Here is a 15,164-nt window from a genome sequence, read left to right on the forward strand (position 1 = left end):
TGTGGTTGTGTGATTTCATTATGAAGCTGTTTGTGTTGCGGTGGTTCGTGTAACTAGAAGATTTCCAGAGTCACATTATATAATAATTAGATAAAAGCTTTCTCTAGGCCTATTACACATCATCCTAAAAATACATCCTAGAGAGCCATTCATCTGTGTCATGCCAGAAAATAAGGGAAGGGGACCTGGGTCAGAGTGTCACAATGGCAAATTGTCTAAGGTTTGTATCATTTATCATATATATAACTATTAAATTAGGATATTGTATAAAATATATAACACATTGAAACTGTATGTTGTACAATTAGGTACGGATCAACTACATAACATGTTGATTTTAGCCAAAAACCAAGCTTTCCTGTAGCTCAGTGATAAGAGCATGGTGCTAACAATGCCAAGGTCGTGGGTTTGATCCCAGGGGACTGCACATACTTAGAAACAAAATGTATAGGATAATGCAATGTAAGTTAAAAGCGTCTGCCAAATGCATAAATGTAAGTGTAAAAACATTGAGCTGTTATCCCCAGAAAATTTTTAGCATTGAAAAAGCAAATAATAATATCTGTGTAATAGGCAGGTTCATGTCACATGTCACAAAATGTCAATATGTGTTTAGAAAATGTACTTTTCCTGTGCAAGAACAGCTGACCCAGGTTTGCAGATGCCAAACTTGGAACTGAAAATAAACATAGAGAAATATTCTCTGGAGGAAAAACGTAACAACAGTCACCCCTCGTCTCCCCTATTTCCTGCGTTTCTACACTGGTTAAGTTTGATTTTGGTTTGATATTGAAATGTATCCCAATCTTTCTTGGCATTTGATCTATTTAACATACACTGATAATAGATACAACAGCTAATACTTAAAGTCTTTGTGTACGGTTTGCATCGAGACCCCGTTTTCAATTCATGCCTTTAGCCCAACAGCGATTGTACCTCCTTCAATTCAATTCAATTCAATTTTATTTACAGTATATATAGCGCTTTTCACAATGTGCATTGTTCCAAAGCAGCTTTACAGGAGCAAATAAGAAAAACACAGAAAGGTAAAACACAGCACAGTGCATGGTGTTTATAGACCAAGCAAGATCATTATAATAAATAATATCTAATAAATAAATGAATAAATAAATAAATGCAGTCTCCCGGTGAGCAAGCCAACACTGCACTCAAGAAAATTAAAAAACACCAATCTTCTTTTTTCATACTCTTTCCTCCCCATGACTTGTACAGTATATGATTCCCAGCATTCCGTAAGCAAAACGCTTTCCCATATGGGGAAGCACAGGGCTTTTTTGAGAGGGAGTTAATTATTCAAAATAACTGTGTCTGCGCACAGCGCTCGTGTTCCCAGGCTGGAATGGCGAGGAGCTCTCTGTTGTTAATGGTTTCCACATGGAATCTCAAACAGGGCGGCCAAGACTCCAGCACGGGCAGAAATCTCCAAATTTAGAAGAAATATGAAAATTGTCAGATGTGCCTTCCCTAGCTGAGAGGACGGACCCAGCCCCCAGGACTCAACCCTCCCACCCCAACCCGTTCTCATCTTCACACACCGCGGGTCACAGCTCGGGGTCACAGGGGCTTTTACTCCAGCCAATCAGGCCGCTCAGGAGGCTTTCCCTATCGTATAGCTCTGATGGTGGGCCGGGCCCTTGCCTCATATAAGGTGAAAGACAAGTCTTTGCTCCTCAGGCCGGTCACACTTCAAAAAGGAGTCTCGCGCCGGGAACCCCCTTTAGAGGACACGGCATCCATGGGAACAGAGTGGAAACCTCCTCTCTGCAACTCTACACATCCAAGCACCCAGATCTGCATCCGACCATTCGAGGTGTCCAGGACCGGTGTGAACGACTATCCTTCAAGACAGCGATTGCCATGAGGTATGTCCTTAATTTTGTATGTAACACCACAACCATTATTGACCTGGTTTGTGAATGTAAATGTATCTGAGTAGTGAATTAGACTTTTAGGACACTTAATATTTACATATCTCAGTTTTTCTCCAAGACAAAGCTGAGGTTAAATGGAAGGCAAATTGCTTAAGATCGCTTTTACTAAAAATTACTACTGTACTCTCACATGGACCTTACATTCATTTTATCACTCTATACTCTTGCTGTATGCCAAACATTGTCTGATTTGGGTGTACTTTCTTCTGAGACATTGCAAGAGAACTATTTGATACAGATAGCAAGCATGTCAAGCTGTCATTGCCAGCAGTGTGTCGATGTGACACCTTGCAGATCCATATCTAATGCGCTCTGCTGATAAACTGAGCAGGTCCTGAGAGGGTACCATGAAACAAACACAAACATCAGTGTACTGTTTCTGTAGCAGACACAGGGAAGTCTTCCAGCTGACCAAAGATGGAATTACTTATGCGAACCTGTTCTTCCTTTGAAACAGTACTGATGAATTGCAGATGACTTGCGTTTGCCTGGTCTGCTTTCATACTGCAGGTTGCGTGCATGCTATAGGGAGTGTAACAGTAGAGTTCACCTGGGGATAGTGGGGAGAAATGTGAAATGACCTCACCGAGCACCGTCGTGAAAGATTGGCGGGGAATGTGATCTTGTTGTTTTACTGGCCTTTGACTGTGACTTTGAACTTGAATTCAGCACATATAGATTAAAATTGATATAATCTACTGTGTGTTTATTGTATTACCATACTTCTTGCTACTACTTATTTAGTTTTATTTAACAATAATTTTTCCTTTTTTTTTGAAAACCTTAGAATCTACAGTTTTGTTACAGATCTGTGACATCTACAGATGTCTGACTAAGCACTTAAAGGAGCAGTTCACCCAAAATTGAAAAATTCTACCCTGAAAATTTACTCACCCTCAACCTGTATAAATTTCTTTGTTGTGATAAACACAGAGAAAGATATTTGGAAGAATGCTTGTAACCAAACCGTGTTTGGCCACCATTCACTACCATAGTAAATGTAAATATTAATTTAGAAATGTCTTTGTTCTGTTGAAAAGAAAAGAAGATATTTTGAAGAATGTAGGAAAGCAAACAGCTCTGGGGCAGTTTTGACTATCATTGTCATTTTTCATACTATGGGAGTCAACGGTGGCCAAGGACTGTTTGGTTACAAAGAAAGATATTCTTCCAAATATTCTTTCTCTGTGTTCATCAGAACAAAGACATTTATTCAGATTTGAAACAACTCGAGAGTGAGTAAATGATGACAGAATTTTAATTTTTATAAAATCTAAAATATGTCATCATTTACTCAGCCTTGTCGTTTAACTTTCTTTCTTTCTGGAGACAAGCTGATGCTCCTTTTTCATACATTGAAGGTGAAACATCTTTTGTGTTACACGGATGAGAAATCGTATAGGTTTAAACCTTAAATCACATTCCAATCCATGTGGTACCTATTGTCATTCTTGACATTTCATTTATCAAATTTAATGCTAACGAAATGCATTCCTCTCCCGTTTTTTTGTTTCTGGAAAGGCCCTATTGCAAATATGTGTGTGTGGGGGCTGTTAGCAGATGTGACCAGCTGTTGGTAGTCTAGGGTTAGTATTAACATCCCTTGTCCAGGGATGCCACTCTGGTGACCTACAGTAACACTTCAACACACACATTCCAACACATTTGAGCTGAATCTTAACATGCCCAAATAAAGTCATAGACACGTTAATCCTCCATTTGAACGCATCACTGAAGGACCGAACTCTTGAATCACGCCCGGTTACAATATAACAATATCATTTTTAATTAAAGCTAAATTCTGCAGTACATTGCAGTGTATATAATGTAAATGAAAAATGATATAAAGTGTACTGTAGCCAACAACAACACTGATTCATAGCAGCTAAGAATCCCTCTATACAACTGAAACATTTTTTTTGTGCATTTATTCACCTAATTGTTGCCAGATTTCCAAAAAAATCCTGTAATTCTCAAAGAATTTGACTCTATCATTAAAGCCTTTTGATCTATCGCTATACTGTAGGTCTTGCATGCTGGATGGATGAACATATGTGTGTTGATGGACAGATGGACAGATTAGATGGGTGTTATTGAGCTGGAGACAGTGAGGGAGGGAAAGGAAGTGTATTATTTATTTTCTGAGGAGTCAAAAGTCTGGCAGCCATCAGAGCCGAGAGGTTTCACATGACCCTTTGGTGGCCTTGGTGCTTTGGCCTGTCCCCTCGCATCACTTGCACCCCTCCCTCGGCCCCTGGGGACCCCAGTTCCCAGGGTCACTTTCACATGAACAGTGGGAGGGGAAAGGAGGGGTTAGGTGATCACCAGGGATTACCCAAAAGCCCATGTCCACCAACTCATAAGGTCCATACAGCCTCAGGCTCCCTTACACACACATACACGCTTGTAATGCACTTTTAGGGACTTGAGGACCCTTCCAGTTAAGCTCTGATGTGCTGACAGAGATGTTGTCCTGTCTTAATTTTTTTCACATACGCAACATTCCAATTACTTGCATTAAAGAATGTGGATTAGTTTGTCGCCCTGCTGGGCCTTTGCCTTGTAAAAGGGGGTGTTGTTTTTATGACAGTTACATGGGAAATTTTAATGATCTCATACGTCTTATCAAATGCAAATGTTTCCTGTCATGTTTAACAGTAACAAATAAATATTTTACATTTGTTGCAGGAAAAAAAACACATTTTATGCAGAACAGGAAGTTTGACTTGTAAGGTTTTTAACCCATGAAGAAGATAAAAAAATATGATTTGCTTAATATTTTTAAGAAACATTAAGGTGATAGTACACTCAAATATAAACATTCTGTCATCATTTATTCCCCTATGTAATTCAAGACCTGTATATGATTCTTTCTTCTGTGGAACACAAAAGAAGATATTTTGAGAAATGTCTTGTGTACAACGGACGTCAAAGGGACGTCTAATGTGTTTTTGGTGACAAATGGTCTTCAAAATGTCTTCTTTTGTGTTCTGCAGATGGAAAAAACTCATACAGGTTTGAAATGACATGAGGATAAGTAAATGATGACAGGATTTTCATTTTTGGGTGAACTGTCCCTTTAACAATCTCATTACACACTGTAATAATCTATAAAAACGATAAAGTCTAAAAAAGGCTAAATGTAAGCTATGCAGTTTTTCACAAACATATCAAAATAGCATTTCTTGAATAATTTCCTTATTTTTCTAATAAATACCCTTAGCTAACATACTTTTTTATTCAGAAAAAAACTTAGCCCTTGATTTTTTTTCTTCGCTGGCCCCAGAAATCCGGTATTGGTAATCCTATATTTACTACACTTATCTCTGAGCTTTCAAACAGCAGCCATGGGGTGCCAAAGAGGGATAATCTGAACTTCTGAACGACCTTATGGACAGAATCAAGTGTCTGCTAAATGCCAACTAACTAACACAGAGGACCCGAGGCAAACAAGCCTTGTAGAACTACTGTAATTACATTCAACCTCATCCTCGTAGTAAAACGCTACAAGGTGTGCGTTAACAACACCTCCGCACGTATTCTGCCATCTTCCAAAAGGACCTAAAGTAGATAAGAACTATACGGTTGAGTTAAATCTCTTTAAGCATCGGAATAGATGAACGTTTGCACGTGTAGTTCGTATATGAGCCTGAGCTGCAGAAGGGAGATTAGCTTCAAGAGCTAGACAGAGCCGAGAGAGGTAAGAGGTGGGGGGCGTAGGTACCCTCCCCTCCTGCATGTTTCCTGTCGTGATGATTTAAGGAGATGGGGAGAAATGAGAGGGAACCTTAAAAGGCAATGTTTAGGCACGCTCGTGCTCTCCATTATCAAGCCAGAGTCGGTGTAAACAAAACATCAGCCTGGTCTGTAACCGTAATAACTCTCTCTCTCTCTCTCAATCAGACACTCGTACAGAAACTCACAGAAATTGCTTCATTTTTACTGGCCATGGGACCCTCTCTCTCTCTCTCTCTGATGGTTTTGTTCTTGTTTCCGAATGAGCAGCACTCTGATAAGAAGAAATGTCTTATGTATAACTCATGAGTATATTGATACGTGACCTCAAACTGGGCTTTGTACAGTCAACCTCAAATCAAAGTCATACCGCATTCACTGTTTGTTTTTGATTTAGTCTCTGTAACGGTTTGGTTCTCGAACCATCACAAAAAACAGCTGGTGTGCTGCGAAGTGAGCAAAGCTGGTAACGCTTAGGTAATCTTTAGATCAGGACTGTAGACTTCCTCCTCAAAGACCAGACTGCGTATGTGCGTGCAGGTTGACAAACTACACTGGCCAATCTTTTTAAGAAATACAGTGAAACATGTCAAAAATCTATTGTTGAGGATATGCAGAATGTTCTTCAATGTTTTAAAGGCTCAAAGTTTCTGTGTGTTCTTTGTGTGTATATGCAGCATTGCTGGTAAGAGGGGTTTACCGCACTCAACACAACATGCAACATTCATTCATGCTCAAAATAACCAATAGCATACTTTGTCCTATGTAAACATATAATAAATCATTTTTATAAAAAAGTAGTATTTTGAAAAGTCGAAAATAGGCCATGTTGCACGGTTGAATTATAATGATAACATCTATTGATGTGCATATGCATATTTGTCTCTGGGTCTATTCCCTATGCACCACTGTGAGATAAATTTAACTCTTGCCTCCCAAGTAGGACAGAGCATGGGAACCCGGATTTAGGCAACAGGATGTGATGTTTATGATTTCAGCTCACTTATTAAACATCGCTACAGTATAGGCATCTTGACCCGAGAGCAGGATGTGTGTTTGTTTAGTTTTTCTCATGTGGATTAATAACTGAGATATCCGGGGGGCTCCAAAATGATATTCCCGACGACTACATCGCTGTGCATGTTAAACATGACGCTCTCACGCTTATAGTCATGTCAAATATGAGACCGAAGATTTCAGAGAAATCTCATTTTTTTCTTGCTTCTCGTACACCTTCGACCGGCTTTTTCCTTTTACGTCAGGCTGGTGTAAACTGTGACTAGAAAAGGGAATGTATGCAGCGCGGCTGAGAAAGACAGAACTGGGGGAGGGGAGATGCACGGAGCAGTGACAAACTATCTGCTTCCACAATCACTGGCCGTGAGAGGCTGAACGAGCGAATGTTTATCGAAAGCCTAGCTACATTTTCCATTATCCCAAAATAAAATCCCTTCAGAGTTCCTTATATGGACTGAGGGAGATTCCAGAAGGGGGATATGAGACAACCTAAAGCTCTCACTTGTTGGAAAAGGCTCAAAAAAGGCTCTGGAATTTTCATGTTGTTTCTCCTGGTTCCCATTTTTGGAGGAACTTTCTTTCTTTGTAATAAATTTAATACTGCACAAATTCAATTAAGGGGGAATTGTTGAAATTCTTAACTTCCTTATCAAATCTGCCCGAGGCATTCTGAAACCCTATGAGGGTAATTGTCGATAAGGTCTTTTCACACATCGACTGAGAATGTGTGGAGAATCACTGATATTTCTACCTCATGGCCAAGCTATTCTTCTGTTCAGTATATGCAGGGAATGACAAAAACAATACAATTATTTAAGCGGCTGATTGAGACACCATGTTTACTTGTTGTTACAGGTTTCTCGACAATGAAGTCAATGTATAGTCAACATCTGAAAGGACACATTCCATGATACAGGTGAGGATCACCTTCAATTTAATTTAAACATTTTGAAATTAAGAGAAGCAACATGATTTAAGATTATTTTGATTTCTGAATTTTAAATTAAATGAGTTTATGCTTAAAACAAATAAGAATATTTTCCAATGGGGTATGAAAAATAAATTTAATTCAAGGGGAAAACAAGAATATTTCTTCCTCTTTCTTACCCCAGGTAAGGTATTTTCATATGTTTTCTCACTAAATTTGGATTTTTTTAAAGAAAGACATAATACCGTAAAAGGGACAGTTCACCCAAAAATAAAAATTCTGTCATAATTTACTCATCCTCAAGTTATTCCAAACCAGTGTAAATTTTGTTGTACTGTTAAACACTAGGAAGGATATATGGAAGAACGTTTGTTACCAAGCCGTTCTGGGGCACTATTGACTTCCATAGTACAGAAAAAAACTACTATGGCAGTCAATAGTGCCCAGAACTGTTTAGTTTCCCACAATTTTCAAAATATGTTCTTTTGTGTTCAACAGAACCAAGAAATGTATAGTTTTGGAACAACTTGAGGGTGCGTAAATGATGACAAAATTTTCTAATATTTTCCAGTTTAATTCACATTGATTTAGAGCTTTTCACAATGCATATTGTTTCAAAGCAGCATTACAGAGTAAAGTACCTTGTACCTTGATTTAAGAATGTTTCGATAAACAAGACGTAATATTATTTTTATGTATTTACTTTTGCTTATTATTATTTCATTTCCTTTCTTTCCCTTATTCTTTTTTTTAATGATTTGTTTACTTTTTTGAGCAATTAACAAATAACAAAATAGTACAAGAGGAAGATATTGAGAAAGAGGTTACATTGCAAATCACCGAAAACAAGAATAAAATTAAATAATAATAATAATAAAACAACAACAAGGTAAATTTTTAAAAGCGTAGAAAGTAGTCTATATACTGTAGATGCATTTTCATTCCCTTATTCTTGATAAACTAATACCTAAAATAAGGACTATGGGCTTTAGTAGTTCCTTTGTTTGTTGCACTTACAATTAGGTCACCATATTTCATTTCAGTCTATAAAAAGCAACAAAGTGGAGCCAGACATGCTTGTCAACTGAGCACTTTAGTCTCGATTGTGCTGTATCCAGCGAACAGTGGATAGGCTGCATATCTGTCTGTTAATGTCTGCTGGCCCCATCTCTCTCCATTAACTACGGCACTGCTGGGAAAGCCATTAGAGAGTTGTGTTTAAGTAAATGAATGATCCTGCATAATCGTCCCGCTTCCTGGGCTGAGGAATGAAAGCGAGCCTAGAAACATAAAACCAAAGCCCATGGAGTTTAATGCTACACAGAGAGCAGCACATTCAAAAATACAGGACACAGGCAGCTCCAAGCACTTGTAAACATATTGAAATCACCTCGTCTGCTTCCCTAAAAGATAAAACTCAATTCCGACAGGTTTATGAACCATAGAGCCTATCTGCTTCTTGTCAAAACTGCTCAGTCTGCATCAAATCAGCTTGTTTAACTTGTAGCTTCACATGTCGACTCTGGTGGGATTTTATAGGATGAGAAAGAAGGTCCCCTTGAACCCAGTTTCCCTGCGGACCGGTCTGGATTGATGATTGAGACACAGAGGAAATGGTTGTGTATAAAGGGGAGTGGCCTCGCATTCTGAGTGACTAACAGGCACTACAGCAAAAGGCTGCATTGATGTTCCCTTTGAACTCGAGTACAGATGTCCAGGGCACGAATAAACATCCTGTTCTGCAAGCACTGATCTAGCAAAGCCAGTTTGTGTTGTACTGCTGGAAGCAGAGGAGCGCTGGAAGTCAGTGCGGTGCAGAGCAAGCGTGCAGTTTGCTCAGTGGATTGGAGTCCTGCAGCTTCAAGGTTTTTCTTGGGTGACGGCCACTTTCAGCTGCTTCAAATGTGGCTGGAGATGGAGAGAGGCAGGCCAGGGAACTAGAGCTAAATACCCCACAGGCTGGGGTGATTATTTCTATCAGCATCACAATGCTGAGCCTTTACACTATCCTGCATGCTTACACCTCACGGGTACTTCTGGATGGCATAATGAGAGCAAATGAGGGCACTGAAGGCTGGAATGAATGTGTGCATGAACCAGGAAGAGAAAATATGAATGTAGGTTTGAATGAGTGTGAGAAAGCACAGTAGAGGAATTTTGAAGGAATATCAGGGCACAGGAAGGAGAAACATGCAGTTAAAAATGTGCGCAGATGGGGTCAAAGCCATTTCCTGTACACCCACGTGACGGTCGCCAGCCTTTCCTCGTCACATTCATACATTCCTTGCAAGTACTTAGACCTTTTCAAACAACAGTGGGCCAAACAAATCCATCATTTTAACTCCCAGGAACAGACTTTTTTTAAACGAACAGGACACACAATAAGTTTCGTGCATTTCAGTTCCTGTATCTCAACTGGTAAAGCATGGCACAAACAATGCCAAGGTCATGGGTTTGACCCCCGTGAAACACACAGACTGATAAACTCCAAACGTAGGCCTACTATGAACTGCGTTGGTTAAAAGCATTTTTCAAACGCATAAATGTAAATGTTATCTCCTGCCCCTTGTCCTTAGGCATTGTAAAAGCAGACTTCCTGGCTAAGCACGAGGCTGAGGAATGTATCCAAACCTCAGGTTCTTTATGAGACTGAGTCACTTCTCATGCAATCAAAAGAACGTAGGAGGTCGCAGTCCACGCTGATCAAAGAAAATGAAGGTAGGTTAACAACCGCAAAAGAATTCTCAATGATTCATTCCTCCCACAGTCCTCGGGCCCAAGGTGCAGTGCTGCATCTCTGGTCAATTGGGAGTCTGAGATGAAGCACTGTAGCTCGGGAGGGAGGGCAATGCCACCAAACATAATGAAACAATTATACGTTTAGTGAAACGTTTAATGTGATCGTAAGATGACTTTAAACTCATTTTACAGATTTGAGATATTACCTATTTTGAATATCTTTTTAATACATGTATAATTAGCAGAAGCAATTAATTGTGTTATTAGGATTTCAATTGTTGACTGGGTTCTTCAGACAGCATTTGTGTAGTTCATTCTTAGATCAATTGTTTTTTTTCTTTAACCTCAGTGTCCACATGTCTTGTGCCACAGTGTATTTCGTCATTTCCCCGTCCCCGGGGTCCAGTTTTCCCAGGAATCCCTTGGGCAATCACAAGGGGGATTCCTGGAAATACTGTTCTTGGGGGTGGGGCTGGACAACAAAAATAATATAGTACTTATATATCTGTTTTTAGCATCAACTCAACTTAAGTATCACTATGAAAAAAAAACTTTTTTGTTATAACTACATATTTATTATTACTAGAATGTATTTTGATAATCTCTTTTGGTCTTGAAAATAAATATTGCCTTGTTTTAGCATGTTTCAGAAATGTATTTTCAATAAAGCCATTGTTTATTCACAGTTCTTTTGTATAATATTTCTGTATAAACTATCTTGTTTACACTGACTTACAAACTTTATTTATATTCAACATATAAATAGAAGAAACAGCGCCGCCTTTATATAAAGCTGCGCATAACATTGTAAGCAAATATAATGTCCACAAGATGGCGCAGCAACTTTCACATTGTATGGTGGTTCACGTGAAAACCTGCACTTCCGCAGACCACGTGGAGGCTCAGATTACATGAATTTGGGAGTGTGACTGTAGATATTTAAAACAATATGTGAGATACAATCATCACAACAGTACTACCCATAAAAAACTTCATGGAAACCTTCATATGTGTAAATGCAAAAGTGAGCCATGTAGCATCACATGCTGAATGACTCAGAAGCCATGTGATAATTCATAATAAACCCATTTATACTTTACTGTTGGTGGAATGTTTCATTGTCATGATTTTGACACGAATATGAGGAGGAAGCGCCTGTGTAAACACGCTCCAGATACCTATGTACTATGAGTCATCAGGATTATAGTAGGCAGTGAATGCCCATACATTTATGTGAGCTTCCACATACTGTACTGTTCATCGATCCTGCCACCAACACTGTGACAATGCGTGGGAGAAAATGATCCACACATTTGGACATCCGACAAACATTTGTGAACATTCCTTCTGCACGTGATAGTAAATAAACGGTAAGATTTAAAAAATGAGATGTTCTGTGAAGACACTAATACATATCATAGGTTCCCTCAAGATCATTTATGGGCTCCTCAGAGACATCACCTGCATAAATGTTGATATCCCTTTACATGAGAGAATGGGGTATCTACCCCATATGTACACAGTGATCTATACTGGGTGGCACTCTGTCATGTTTAGCCCAACAACTACTGGTGGAATCCAGCTTTGTTAATTCTGAGCCTCTCAATCCAGACGGGCACAAACGCTGACACAAAGAGAGCTGTGTGTATGCTTTGCAAGAAATGCCACTAAATTACAGTAAACAAACACACAGACTGTAGACTGTAGACTAAGTACTTATCTTTTTTGAATTTTTAGAGCAGGTCTGGGATTGGGCTGCGACTCAATTGTGTGAATGTGTTCAATACGATATTTAAAATGTTAAAAATTATATTTCGAGAAATGTCTCAATAGCTTTGTGTCCATTTTACTGCATGTCATGGGGGCCTGTGTTGTTTGGTTGCCAACATTCTTCAAAATATCTTCTTTTGTGTTTGGCAGAAAAATAAGGTCATAGAGGTTTGGAATGACATGAGGTTAATATGATTTAAAAAAGTGTTCATTTTGGGGTGAACTATACCTTTAAGATGTTTAAACATAGACTAGCACTGCAAAACAACTGTAAAATAGACCAGGATTTGCGCCTCACCATAATAAGATATTAGTGTGAAAAATTATGATGGTCTTGTTTTCGTCAGGCGAGTTATGACCTGTTTGTGTTAAGGATTGGGGAAATGTTGAAGAGTACCAGTAATGCTTACTCAATATTTGCTTTGCATATTTAATTTCTAAGCTGATGAGTCATGGTTCTAGTTTCACCCAACCAGATAGAAACAAAGATCGAAAGTCTGTCTAAAAAGGAAGAAAACTAAAAATACAGTTTGAAATCATTATTATAACCTAAATTCAAGTTATGACGTCATCTAAGTATTGTTGTATGTTTGCAACAGGATTTAGATTGTATGGACTTATTCGATCAAACCGTGTTTATTAAGGTTAATGAACAGATTTTGGAGTGCTGAATAAAGTTGTGCTAAATGTGCTTGTAAATGCTATTACAAATTCTGTCCTACACCTTGCGAAAATCTCTACAATCTGGCTCAGACATGTACATATGACGCAGCGGAAGAGGACTGCAGGGTGGAGCAACTTGTACGGTTTTTAATGGCGTGCAAAGCAATATGACACAGGCCATCTCCCATTCTCTCTCTTTCACACACACGTTACTAACTGATTAATCCGATCCTGGCACACCTGGGATGCCACAGTGTGTTCTTCCCCGCTTCTCCGTTTTTCCTCTGTCAAATGCCAACGTCCATAAGGCCAAACTTTGCCATCTGTTAAATAAGAACCACAAACTGCCACTCCATTTGGAGTGAGAATTCCTGCGATCTGCCACACTGTTTGCCGAGTGTTGGGTGGATAAGCTTTTGTGTATCTAGTGACATGTTAAAGAGAAAAGCGACAATTAATCCGCAGCCAAATGGACACTTCCAATAGGACCACAAGTGAGAACCTGATCTCCATTATAAAAAAACTCTAGCAATCCTTTTTAAATAACATATCACATTCACCCCCATCCAAAACCAAAAAGAATTTACATTAACATTCAACACCAGCACTCATTCGAAAAATAAACTAATCTTGAAAAGACAATAAATAGCAAAGATCTAAAATCATGAAAAGTATGTGGTTTGACTGGATTCAGCTCCTGCTACCTTCATTAGAAATAATGACGTTGTTGGGTTATTCCAGGATTGCCACTGCATAAAGGAGTAGTTCACCTTCAAATCAAAATGAAAATCATTTACACGCCCTCTTGACATTTCAAACCTGTATGACTTTCTTTCTTCTGCAGAACACAAAAGAAGATATTTTGAAAAATGTTGGTAACAGAACAGCACAGCGCCCCATTCACTTCTATTGTAAACAATGCAAGTGAATGGGGGCTGTTAACAACATTCGTCAAAATATCTTCATTTGTGTTCTGCGGAAGAAAGTCATACAGGTTTGAAATGACAAGAGGGTGAGTAAATGACGACAGAATATTTATTTTGAAGGTGAACTACTGCTTTATGTCAAAGTGACTTTACCTATAAATCTATCTACAACTTAGATAGTATGGTTCATCACACACCTTGTCTACAGGCCTGACCACAGACTACCGTGACCCCATTCATTCTCAATATGAGGAGTGTCTAATCCCGTATAATGAATAATTCACATTTGCTCACTCAGCATTGACATCTGATGGATTTTGTGCTAGGATGAATGCATTTGAAAGCCACGAGCTATCTGTGTGTTAAGTGTGTATTGCGAAACGTAAAAGCAAATGCCAGTTTAATTGGGTGTGTCGGAAACGTATGAAAATGTGAATAACACCACATGCTGGGGGCATTTTCAGAAGCTGTGCAGGGTGTGTCAGAATGTGAAACGTGCCTCTTTTTATGAGGTTCATGAGGATTTCATAATTATTTGGATGCCTTTTTATATTATTAAATAAACCGTGTACCTGTCAAAGTTGCACTTGCAGATAGGTAAGTTTTATAATGATTAAACTAGATGGTGGTATAACATGAGGTAAAACCCTTATATATACAGTTACAGGAGGCAGGCCACCAGCTGACGCTCAAACAACGACGTGACATCTGATCTTTTACTGGACCCGTCAGTCTCTGAAACCAATACCATGGCACGTTAATGCCACAAGGGTGCGCCTGTGCTCGACTATGAAGCTTAATTCAACTACTAGGATTAATTTAGTTAACGTTGTTTATATTTTTATGCATTTTGAGGGATATGCAGTTTTTTTATGTGAGCCGGTAAATACTCTATAAAAAATAATAATCCGTTTAGTGAAATACGGAACAATCTGTAATAAAATTACTTATTACATTTCAATATTAGAGAGAGAGAGAGAGAGAGAGAGAGAGAGAGAGAGAGAGAGAGAGAGAGAGAGAGAGAGAGAGAGAGAGAGAGAGAGAGAGAGAGAGATTCGACTTCATTCAATGAATGAAATATGACACTGAAGTAAAACACTGCGTTCAAATAGCTCTCGCGATATTGGATGTCATACGTTGACCGGTCTTGCCCAGCCTCATAAGGCAACGACTTCAGAGGCAGCGTTGTTTAGGCATGAAGGTAGCTCCGAGAAACACATTCGGCAGCGTGACAGAATTCTGTTTGAAATATAATCATGGGACGCTTTTTGTGTTAACCAATCGAATATTTTCAAACTACAATTTCTCGCTAGAAATGCAATCAAAAGTTGTAAAAAAAAGAGGAAAATATAACTTAATTTACTCAAAACTGTGCTTCAGCTGCTTTGTTGGCCGCCATTTTGTTTTACTCGACCAATCACATTCCCCGCGTGA

The 15,164-nt window shown here is 38.9% G+C and overlaps 1 long non-coding RNA gene across 1 annotated transcript; it reads left to right on the top strand.

The window, feature by feature from the left end:
• The first annotated feature begins 1,552 nt into the window (after positions 1-1,552).
• On the top strand, positions 1,553-12,009 carry LOC130563901 (uncharacterized). The gene is made up of 3 exons (XR_008964175.1): positions 1,553-1,883; positions 7,560-7,620; positions 10,209-12,009. It is a non-coding gene; the product is annotated as an uncharacterized LOC130563901 (long non-coding RNA).
• The last annotated feature ends 3,155 nt before the right edge of the window (positions 12,010-15,164 follow it).

Source organism: Triplophysa rosa, linkage group LG13 (genome assembly GCF_024868665.1).
Source record: "Triplophysa rosa linkage group LG13, Trosa_1v2, whole genome shotgun sequence".
Classification (NCBI taxonomy): Eukaryota; Metazoa; Chordata; class Actinopteri; order Cypriniformes; family Nemacheilidae; genus Triplophysa; species Triplophysa rosa.